Here is a 9,171-nt window from a genome sequence, read left to right as displayed (position 1 = left end):
AAGAAATTGGTAATTTTATGTAGAAGCTGCGATAGACTATAACATGTAACTCAGCAATACGCAAATTTTGCATTGTTACATTACTTTTTAAACTTTGAGAGAATTTTGGTTTTATCTTTGCATAAATCAAGATAATAACCAATCACTTATCACTGAAGAATATTCGGGTTCAAGAAGAGATCACTTATAGTTCTACATGCTCCTTAGTATATTGACATTTCCATAAAATTAAGAAATTAAGAACATACATTATGAAAATAAGGAACATGAGTTTTCCATTGATAAGTATTTCTTTTAGGGGCTCTGATTTAAAGTTGCTTTGGCATGGCCATAGCTATGCCATAGGGAGAGTTGAAGGGATGATTCTAATTTGTCAGGATCTTCATGTATGGGAATTGTAATTCATCAGAGAATAAAAACACTTCAGGCTTGTTTTGCTTCTTCAAAAAAGCAAAAGGTACAGAAAAGTTTAAAGAATAATAGACCAAACACCCATGTATCTGCCACACAGAATTAACCAATATTAACAGTTAGTAATAGTCTCTTTAGATTTCTTGATCTCTATGGGGGTGGGGGGTAAAGAAATAAAACTTTACAAATCAAGTTTAAACTCTATATAATCTCTTCCCTGATGCTTATGTCTCTATTCCTCCCCAGAGGTAAGCACTATCACGAATTTGTTGTCTGGTCAGTGCTTTTGTTCTTCAAAGACAGATTTAAATATCTACAAACAGTACGTAATGTTTACTAGTGTGTCTTTATTATTGCTCTGAAACTGGCTTTTTTCACCCAACATTTTCTAAACTTATCCATGTGGATATTTAAAGCTCTCTTTCATTTATTTTTATCTGATATTTAGTATCCCATCATATGAATAAAACACAATTTATCTTTTCTCTTACTGATGGATATTAAGGATGTTTCCATTTTTGCTATTATAAATCATGCTGCAATTAATATTTATATATATATGTAATATATGTACAGTGGAGACAGTGATCTCCCAATTTGCTGATCAGCCTGCCCTACCAATAAAAAATTTAACTGCCTATCTCCAGTGTTTCTATATTTATTTATAAATTATATAAATGTCCTATCATACTAATAGATAATATCCATTATCAAATGTAAAATTTTTCTTAAAAGATTAAATGAATAAATATGAAATTCTATTATTTTCTCCCCACTTTCCATTTGAATTGCTAGATTATAGGATATAGATATGTACAGTTTTACTTATATTACTATCATTATCATCATATTATGTTATTATATATAAATATAATACCACGTTATTATTATTATATTAGTATCTGAAGAACTGTACCAATTTGCATTCCTTCTAGCAGAATATGAAAATTTCAATTTCCCTACATCCTTACTAATGCTTGATATGAACATATGTTTTGTTTTGTTTTTTTAGATATTTTATTTATTTATTTGACAGAGAGAGGCACAGCGAGAGAGGGAACACAAGCAGGGGGAGGGGGAGAGGGAGAAGCAGGCTTCCCATGGATCAGGGAGCCCGATGCGGGGCTCAATCCCAGGACCCTGGGATCATGACCTGAGCCGAAGGCAGACGCTTAATGACTGAGCCACCCAGGCGCCCCTGAACATATGTTTTTAACATTTTATTTTGAAAAATTTCAAACCAGCAGAAAAATTGCTAGAATGGCATAATGACCTCCTGTGTAAGTTCCCCATAGATTCACCAACTATTAATACTTTTGCTACATTTGCTTTCTTTCTCTTTCTGTATCTCTTCCTTTTCTTTCCTCTTTCCTCTCCTTTCCTTCATATATATTTATATTTTATTTACATAATCTTTTCCTGAGCCATTTGAATGTTGTAGATATTATGACTTGTCAGTCCTAAGTATTCCCATACGTAGCTCGCAAGAACAAAGGCATTTTGTGTAACCATGGTACAGTTATTAAATTTAGGAAACTTAACATTGGTATAGAATTATAAAATTTCACCAATTTTCCTATCAAGTCCTCTCTAGCAATTTTTTCTGACCCAGGACACATGTTGAATTTAGTTGTCTTGTCTAAGTCTCCTTTAATCTGAAAAAGTTTTTAGACATTTTTTCTTCTTTTTCATGACATTGACATATTGGAAGAGTATAGGCCAGTTATTTTTTTCCTGCTTCTAAATTTGGATTTGCCTAATGGTTTGTGCATGATTAGATTCAGTTATGCATTTTGGGCAGGAATATGATATAAGTAAAGTTGTGTTCTCAGTGAAGCACATCAGGAGGTTGTCAGTTTCTTTAAGTTTTTCAATCTAATGGACATGAAATGGAATTTCATTTTATTTTGGATTTTCTTGATGGATCATGAGATTGAGCATCTTTTCCTATGTTTATCGGCAATTTGAGTTTCTTCTTTTAGAATTGTTTTTTCATAATCCTTTATTTTTCTTTGATTCTGCTGAGTTGACAGTAATATGTCATAAATGTCCTTCCAAATCTTACTTGTCTTTTATATTCACTTATGCTACTCTTTGTTTTGCAGATCTTTAAAATTTTAATGTAGTCTAGTTCTACCATATTTTCCTTTACGATTCCATTGGTGTCTTGTTAAAATAAATTCTCTCCTTTGCTGTAAAGATCTCTTATGGTTACTTCTTATAGTTTTAACATTTTGCTTTTAACATTTATTATTTAATCCTTTATGTGCTGAGGAAGAAGTCTGATTTTGTTTTTTCTATATGTATATCTGGTTCTCCCAACACCATTATTGAATAACTTGTTCTTTCTCCACTGATTTGCAATGTCTGTTTATATACTAGGAGTCTACATATATTGGCTCTCTTTATGAGTTCTCTATTCAGTTTTGTTAATCTATTTGTCTATCTTATAGCAATATAAAACCAATGTGATTACTCCAAAATTACTTGTGGTACCATATGTCTTACTAACTAGTCAGGCTACCCGCCTTGTTTCTTTTTGTCCCTTCCCGCCTAAATTATTTTGACTGTGGGCCTTTAAGATCCATAAACATTCATATTGGGGTTTGGAAGGCCATTGACTTTGTGGATTAAGTTACAGATAAAGTAATCTTTATGATGTTGGGTTCCTCCAACTATGAACATGAATCTGATCTGTCTTGTTTTCAATCAGGTTCTACATTATGTTCTTTGATAATATTTTATAATTTTCTCCATGAGTCCTGCTCGTCTTTTAATGGATTTTATTCCTAGACATCATAGTGGTTTTATTGCTAATGTGAATGTTACCTATTTTTGTTACATTTTATTTTATTTTTTTTAAGATTTTATTTATTTATTTGACAGAGAGAGACAGCAAGAGAGAAAACACAAGCAGGGGGAGTGGGAAAGGGAGAAGCAGGCTTCCCGCAGAGCAGGGAACCCGATGCGGGGCTCGATCCCAGAACTCTGGGATCATGACCTGAGCCGAAGGCAGACAATTAACGACTGAGCCACCTAGACACCCCTTTTTGTTACATTTTAAATTGATTATTGCTGGTATATAAAAATCTACTGAGTTTTGTATGTTAATATTGTGTTTAGTTCCAAAGGTTTGTCAATTTTTAAGACTTTTTTGTAGACAGATGTATCTACAAATAAAAACAATTTGTACACAATTTTTTTGTACTTCATTTTTTGTCTTTGATTTATAGCATCAGATAGGTCCCAAATATAGTGTTAAATAGTAATAGTCGTAAGAAGAGGCCTACTTGTCTTGTTCCTGACTTTAAAGAGTTTCACCATTGTGATGTTGGTTGTAAGTTTTTGTTAGGTGACTGTAGCAGATATTTTTGGTACGTAGCATCATATCTCTAACTTTATCTGCATCTGTAGTGAACATTGTTGACTCATGCTAACAGCATCTCACTTCAAGTGTATTCTGTGTGTCTCTGGTGATTTTTTTTTCTCAATGGCCTTTTTTGCAATGGCAAGCCTTTTCAGAAACCATAGGAGCCCACTCAGTCCTTATGGGAGGGTACATTCTAGAAGTGCTGGGCTAGGGATGTTAATGCTCCTGGGGTCACCCCTCAATCAATGGTGAATGGGAGCTCATGGATGGATCCAGCTCCTAGTCTTTCCTTCTCTGATGGACAATTCCTTCCAGGCTTCTAGGAGTCTCAGTGATACAAATATTGAGACCTTGTTGCTTATAGAAGTAATCTTGGTAACAGACCCATATATTGGCTTACTTTCCTTACTTGTTTCATTCTTCCTGAAACCTCCCTGCTGCTTCCTGGAATCACTTCCCAAATAAAATATTCAGTACTTTGGTCCTTGTCTTTAGCTATTTTCAAGGAATTCCAAAGAAGTAACTTTTTATTTCATAGTTTCTAAGAGTTTTTATCATGAATTTCTAGTGAATTTTATTGAATATGTTTTCCATCATATCTGTTGAGATGATCCTACACTTCTTTTAGTTTGATCAGTTAATGTAGTAAATTACTTCAGTAAAATTTCTTGATGTTGAAACATCTTTATTTTTATTTAGGGGATAAGCCCTTCTGATGTGTTTTTATTTGTTTGTTTCTATTTTTTTTTTAATTTTTATCTTAATTCCAGTTAGTTAACATACAGTGTTATATTAGTTTCAGGTGTACAATACAGGGATTCAACAATTCTATACATCACTCTGTGCTCATCACAAAAAGTGCACTCCTCATCATCACTCATCATCAGGGAAATGTACATCAAAACTACAATGAGATATCACCTCACACCTGTCAGATTGGCTAAAATCAAAAACACAAGAAACAACAGGTGTTGGCGAGAATATGGAGAAAAAGGAACTCTCATGCACTCTTGCTGGAAATGCAAACTGGTGCAGCCACTGTGCAAAACAGTATGGAGGTTCCCCCCAAAAGTTAAAAATAGAACTACCTTAGGATGCAGCAATCGCAGTACTGGGTATTTACCCAAAGAATACAAAAACACTAATTCAAAGGGATACGTGCACCACATGCTTATGGCAGCATTATTTACAATAGCTAAGAAAGATATGGAAGCAGCCCAAGTGTCATCAACTGATGAATGGATAAAGAAGATGTGGTGTATATAATGGAATGGTATATAATGCAATATTGTACAGCCATAAAAAAGAATGAAATCTTGCCAGTTCCAAGTCATGATGTGTTTTGTTTTGATTGTTCATTTGTTGGCTTTGGATTTTCAATTTTTCATGCTGGATTTGATATGCTAATATTTACTTAGGATTTTTGTATTTGTATTTACAAGTGAGATTTGGCCATAACTTTCTTTCTTTTTATTGTCCTAATCCAGTCTTCATATAAAAGTTGCCTTCTCTCTTTTTATTCTTCTCTAGGGTGGTTAGATTAGAAAAGGACTGTGTTCTTTGAAGATTTGGTGAATTTAGTTCAAAACCACATAAGCCTAAGTTTTTTTTTGTTTGTTTTTGTTTTTGTTTGTTTGTTTACATTTAGGGAAAACAAGACTTTAAACAATAGATTATTTTTAAAGTTTATTATTATTTTAAAAATTTTATTTAAGTTTTTATCTTTTTGATGCCACTTTGATGATCTATAATCTTGTGGAAAGTTTTCCATTTCATTTAAGTCTTTATATTTGTGGGCATCAGGTTATTTAATTTATTGAAATATTTATTCTAGTTTTCAAGCTTTCTATTGTAAATATTATTTTGTCTTTTTAGTTTATAATATTTTTGTTCCCCCTCCTTTTCCCCTTATCAGTCTTACTAGTGCTTTCTCTTTTTGATTAGTGCATTCAAAGGACCAGCTTCTGATTGTGATCCTTTACTCCCCTGTTTTCTCGAGTATTTATTTCCTCCAATCTTAACTACATCCTGGTTGAGAGGCTGTATCTGCCTCTACCTGCTATTCCAGGTATGAAACTTTCATAAGCCATCTCACAGGCTGGGATCACATTTCCTTCCAGCCTAGCTCCATTATTTATTTCACTTACACATAATTTGAGAATTACACTCCCAGACACAGCAACAAATTCTCTAACCCAGAACCCCATAAGTGTACATCTTTAGCCTTGATTACTACATTCTCTTTCTATTCAATTATGGTCCATGAGGATTTTAATCTTGCTTCTGAGCACACCTGTATTTTAAATTTTTCCTCTTGTTATATTTTATCTATCATTGCATTGCCATGTATTTCAGGACTGGTAGTTAAATTGTAAACTCACAGTACCATTTTAACTGTAAGTCAGACAATTACTGTTCTAATTCTTAATATAATTAGAAACTATTTAACCATTTAGAAAAGCAAGAATAATTTTGTATTTCCCAGAGTAAATTTTAACTAACTCTGAATAAAAATGATCTCTTTTCACCTTTAGAATGTTTAAAAGATAAAATGAAGCTATATCAAATCTGTTAAGAAAGTATGTAAGACCAAAGGACCCAAACCTCAACAAAAAGCCAAGAACAAATAGCTAGCTCAGTGGCCCAAGGATGGGTATAGAGGTAGCATGGCAGTTAGGAGATGCCCAGGATACAGAGAAGTCATCTTCAGGCGAATGCAGCCTGAGCCTGGGGAAGATATATCAGAAATCCAGCCTCCATCTGGAATTTCAAGAAGAGTCTTTGCCACCCTCCAGGACTGGCTGTCTCTCTGTGGGTCCCTCAGGTAGGCAAGAGCTTCCGATGGAACTCAGTGTGAAACGAGGAAACTGATGAAACTTACTACCACTTCCAGAGTGAAACCACTGCAGGAGTCCCTGTCACTTCTAGTTCCAACTCTGACTTATAGCATGGGGACTCAGAACCACAATCCTCTGGGCACTCAGAAGAATTTCAGGAGATCCTGTAGAGGATGATGAAAATATTTTCCTTGTTGACTCATTTGATGAAGACCTAGAGCCAATCCCTGGAAAAGATTGCTCTTACCCACATAAGAACCATGGAACATCTTTTCAGGACTTCAGAAGCACGTGCAGAATCATGTAGGGGAATGTTCCTACTACTGCCCCATCTGTACCAAGGAATTCTTGCAGGCTGCCAACCTGTACATGCACAAATTGATTCATTCCAAAGACCAGCCCGTAAGCGCCCTGAATGTGATAATGTTTCAACCTCACAGCAGATGTGTAGGGGCACTGGTAAAATGGTCACAACATAGTGTTCTAATATGGCTGTGGGAAATGGTGCCGTGAGAAATTCCTGCTACACTGTGCATCAGAACCATCACAGTTCAGATGACTGAAACACAGGAAAAGAGGACTCCAAACTATTTTGTCCTATTTGTTGCAGGGGTCTGGAAACCAAACATTCCATCTAAACATAAGGTGATCCATCAGCAGGTCAACCCATACAAATGCCAAGAATGGTCTTTGTCCAGCTGGTCAGGTTAAAAAGACACCAACAAACACACTCTGGAGAGCACTCCCTTCACCTGGTGAAGAGACCTTCACCAGGCGGGCATCCCTACAGCCCCATCAGTGGATTCGTACTGGAGAGAAACCATGTTCCTGTGCTAACTGTGATCATTCTTTTACTGAGTCAGTGCTCTGAGGAGGCAGGAACATCTTCATAAAGTGGGGGAATCCTGGTGGCTGGAACTGTTAAATTTATCATCACCTTTTAATTTTATTTTATTTTTATATTTTATTTTATTTTATTTATTATGTTATGTTATGTTAATCACCATACATTACATCATTAGTTTTTGATGTAGTGTTCCATGATTCATTGTTTGCGTATAACACCCAGTGCTCCATTCAGTACATGCCCTCTTTAATACCCATCACCAGGCTAACCCATCCCCCATTCCCTTCCCCTCTAGAACCCTCAGTCTGTTTCTCAGAGTCCATAGACTCTCATGGTTTGTCTCCCCCTCCGATTTCCCCCCTTCATTTTTCCCTTCCTATTATCTTCTTTTTTTTAACATATAATGTATTATTTGTTTCAGAGGTACAGGTCTGTGATTCAACAGTCTTACAAAATTCACAGCGCTCACCATAGCACGTACCCTCCCCAATGTCTATCACCCAGCCACCCCATCCCTCCCACTCCCCACCACTCCAGCAACCCTCAGTTTGTTTCCTGAGATTAAGAATTCCTCATATCAGTGAGATCATATGATACATGTCTTTCTCTGATTGACTTATTTCACTCAGCATAATACCCTCCAGTTCCATCCACATCGTTGCAAATCGCAAGATTTCATTCCTTTTGATGGCTGCATAATATTCCATTGTATATATACACCACATCTTCTTTATCCATTCATCTGTCCATGGACATCTTGGCTCTTTCCATAGTTTGGCTATTGTGGACACTGTTGCTATAAACATTGGGGTGCACATACCCCTTCAGATCACTACATTTGTATCTTTGGAGTAAACACCCAGTAGTGCAATTGCTGGGATGTATGGTAGCTCTATTTTCAACTTTTTGAGGAAGCTCCATACTATTTTCCAGAGTGGCTGCATCAGCTTGCATTCCCACCAATAGTGTAGGAGGGTTCCCCTTTCTCCGCATCCCCGCCAACATCTGTCGTTTCCTGACTTGTTCATTTTAGCCATTCTGACTGCTGTGAGGTGGTATCTCATTGAGGTTTTGATTTGGATTTCCCTGATGCCGAGCGATGTTGAGCAGTTTTTCATGTGTCTGTTGGCCATTTGGATGTCTTCTCCGCAGAATGTCTGTTCATGTCTTATGCCCATTTCTTGGTTGGATTATTTGTTATTTGGGTGTTGAGTTTTAAGTTCTTTATAGATTTTGGGTACTAGCCCTTTATCTGATATATCATTTGCAGATATCTTCTCCCATTCTGTCGGTTGTCTTTTGGTTTTGTTGACTATTTCTTTTGCTGTGCAGAAGCTTTTTATCTTGATGAAGTCCCAATAGTTCATTTTTGCCCTTGCTTCCCTTCCCTTTGGTGATGTTTCTAGGAAGAAGTTACTGTGGCTGAGGTCAAAGAGGTTGCTGCCTGTGTTCTCCTTTAGGATTTTGATGGACTCCTGTCACACAGTTAGGTCTTTCAACCATTTGGAGTCTATTTTTGTGTGTGGTGTAAGGAAATGGTCCAGTTTCATTCTTCTGCATGTGGCTGTCCAATTTTCCCAACACCAATTGTTGAAGAGACTGTCTTTTTTCCATTGGACATTCTTTCCTGCTTTGTCGAAGATGAGTTGACCATAGAGTTGAGGGTCCATTTCTGGGCTCCCTATTCTGTTCCGTTGATCTATGTG

The sequence above is a fragment of the Leptonychotes weddellii genome, chromosome 6 (genome assembly GCF_054177405.1).
Source record: "Leptonychotes weddellii isolate Sample4059 chromosome 6, ASM5417740v2, whole genome shotgun sequence".
NCBI lineage: Eukaryota > Metazoa > Chordata > Mammalia > Carnivora > Phocidae > Leptonychotes > Leptonychotes weddellii.
This window is presented reverse-complemented; position numbering follows the sequence as displayed.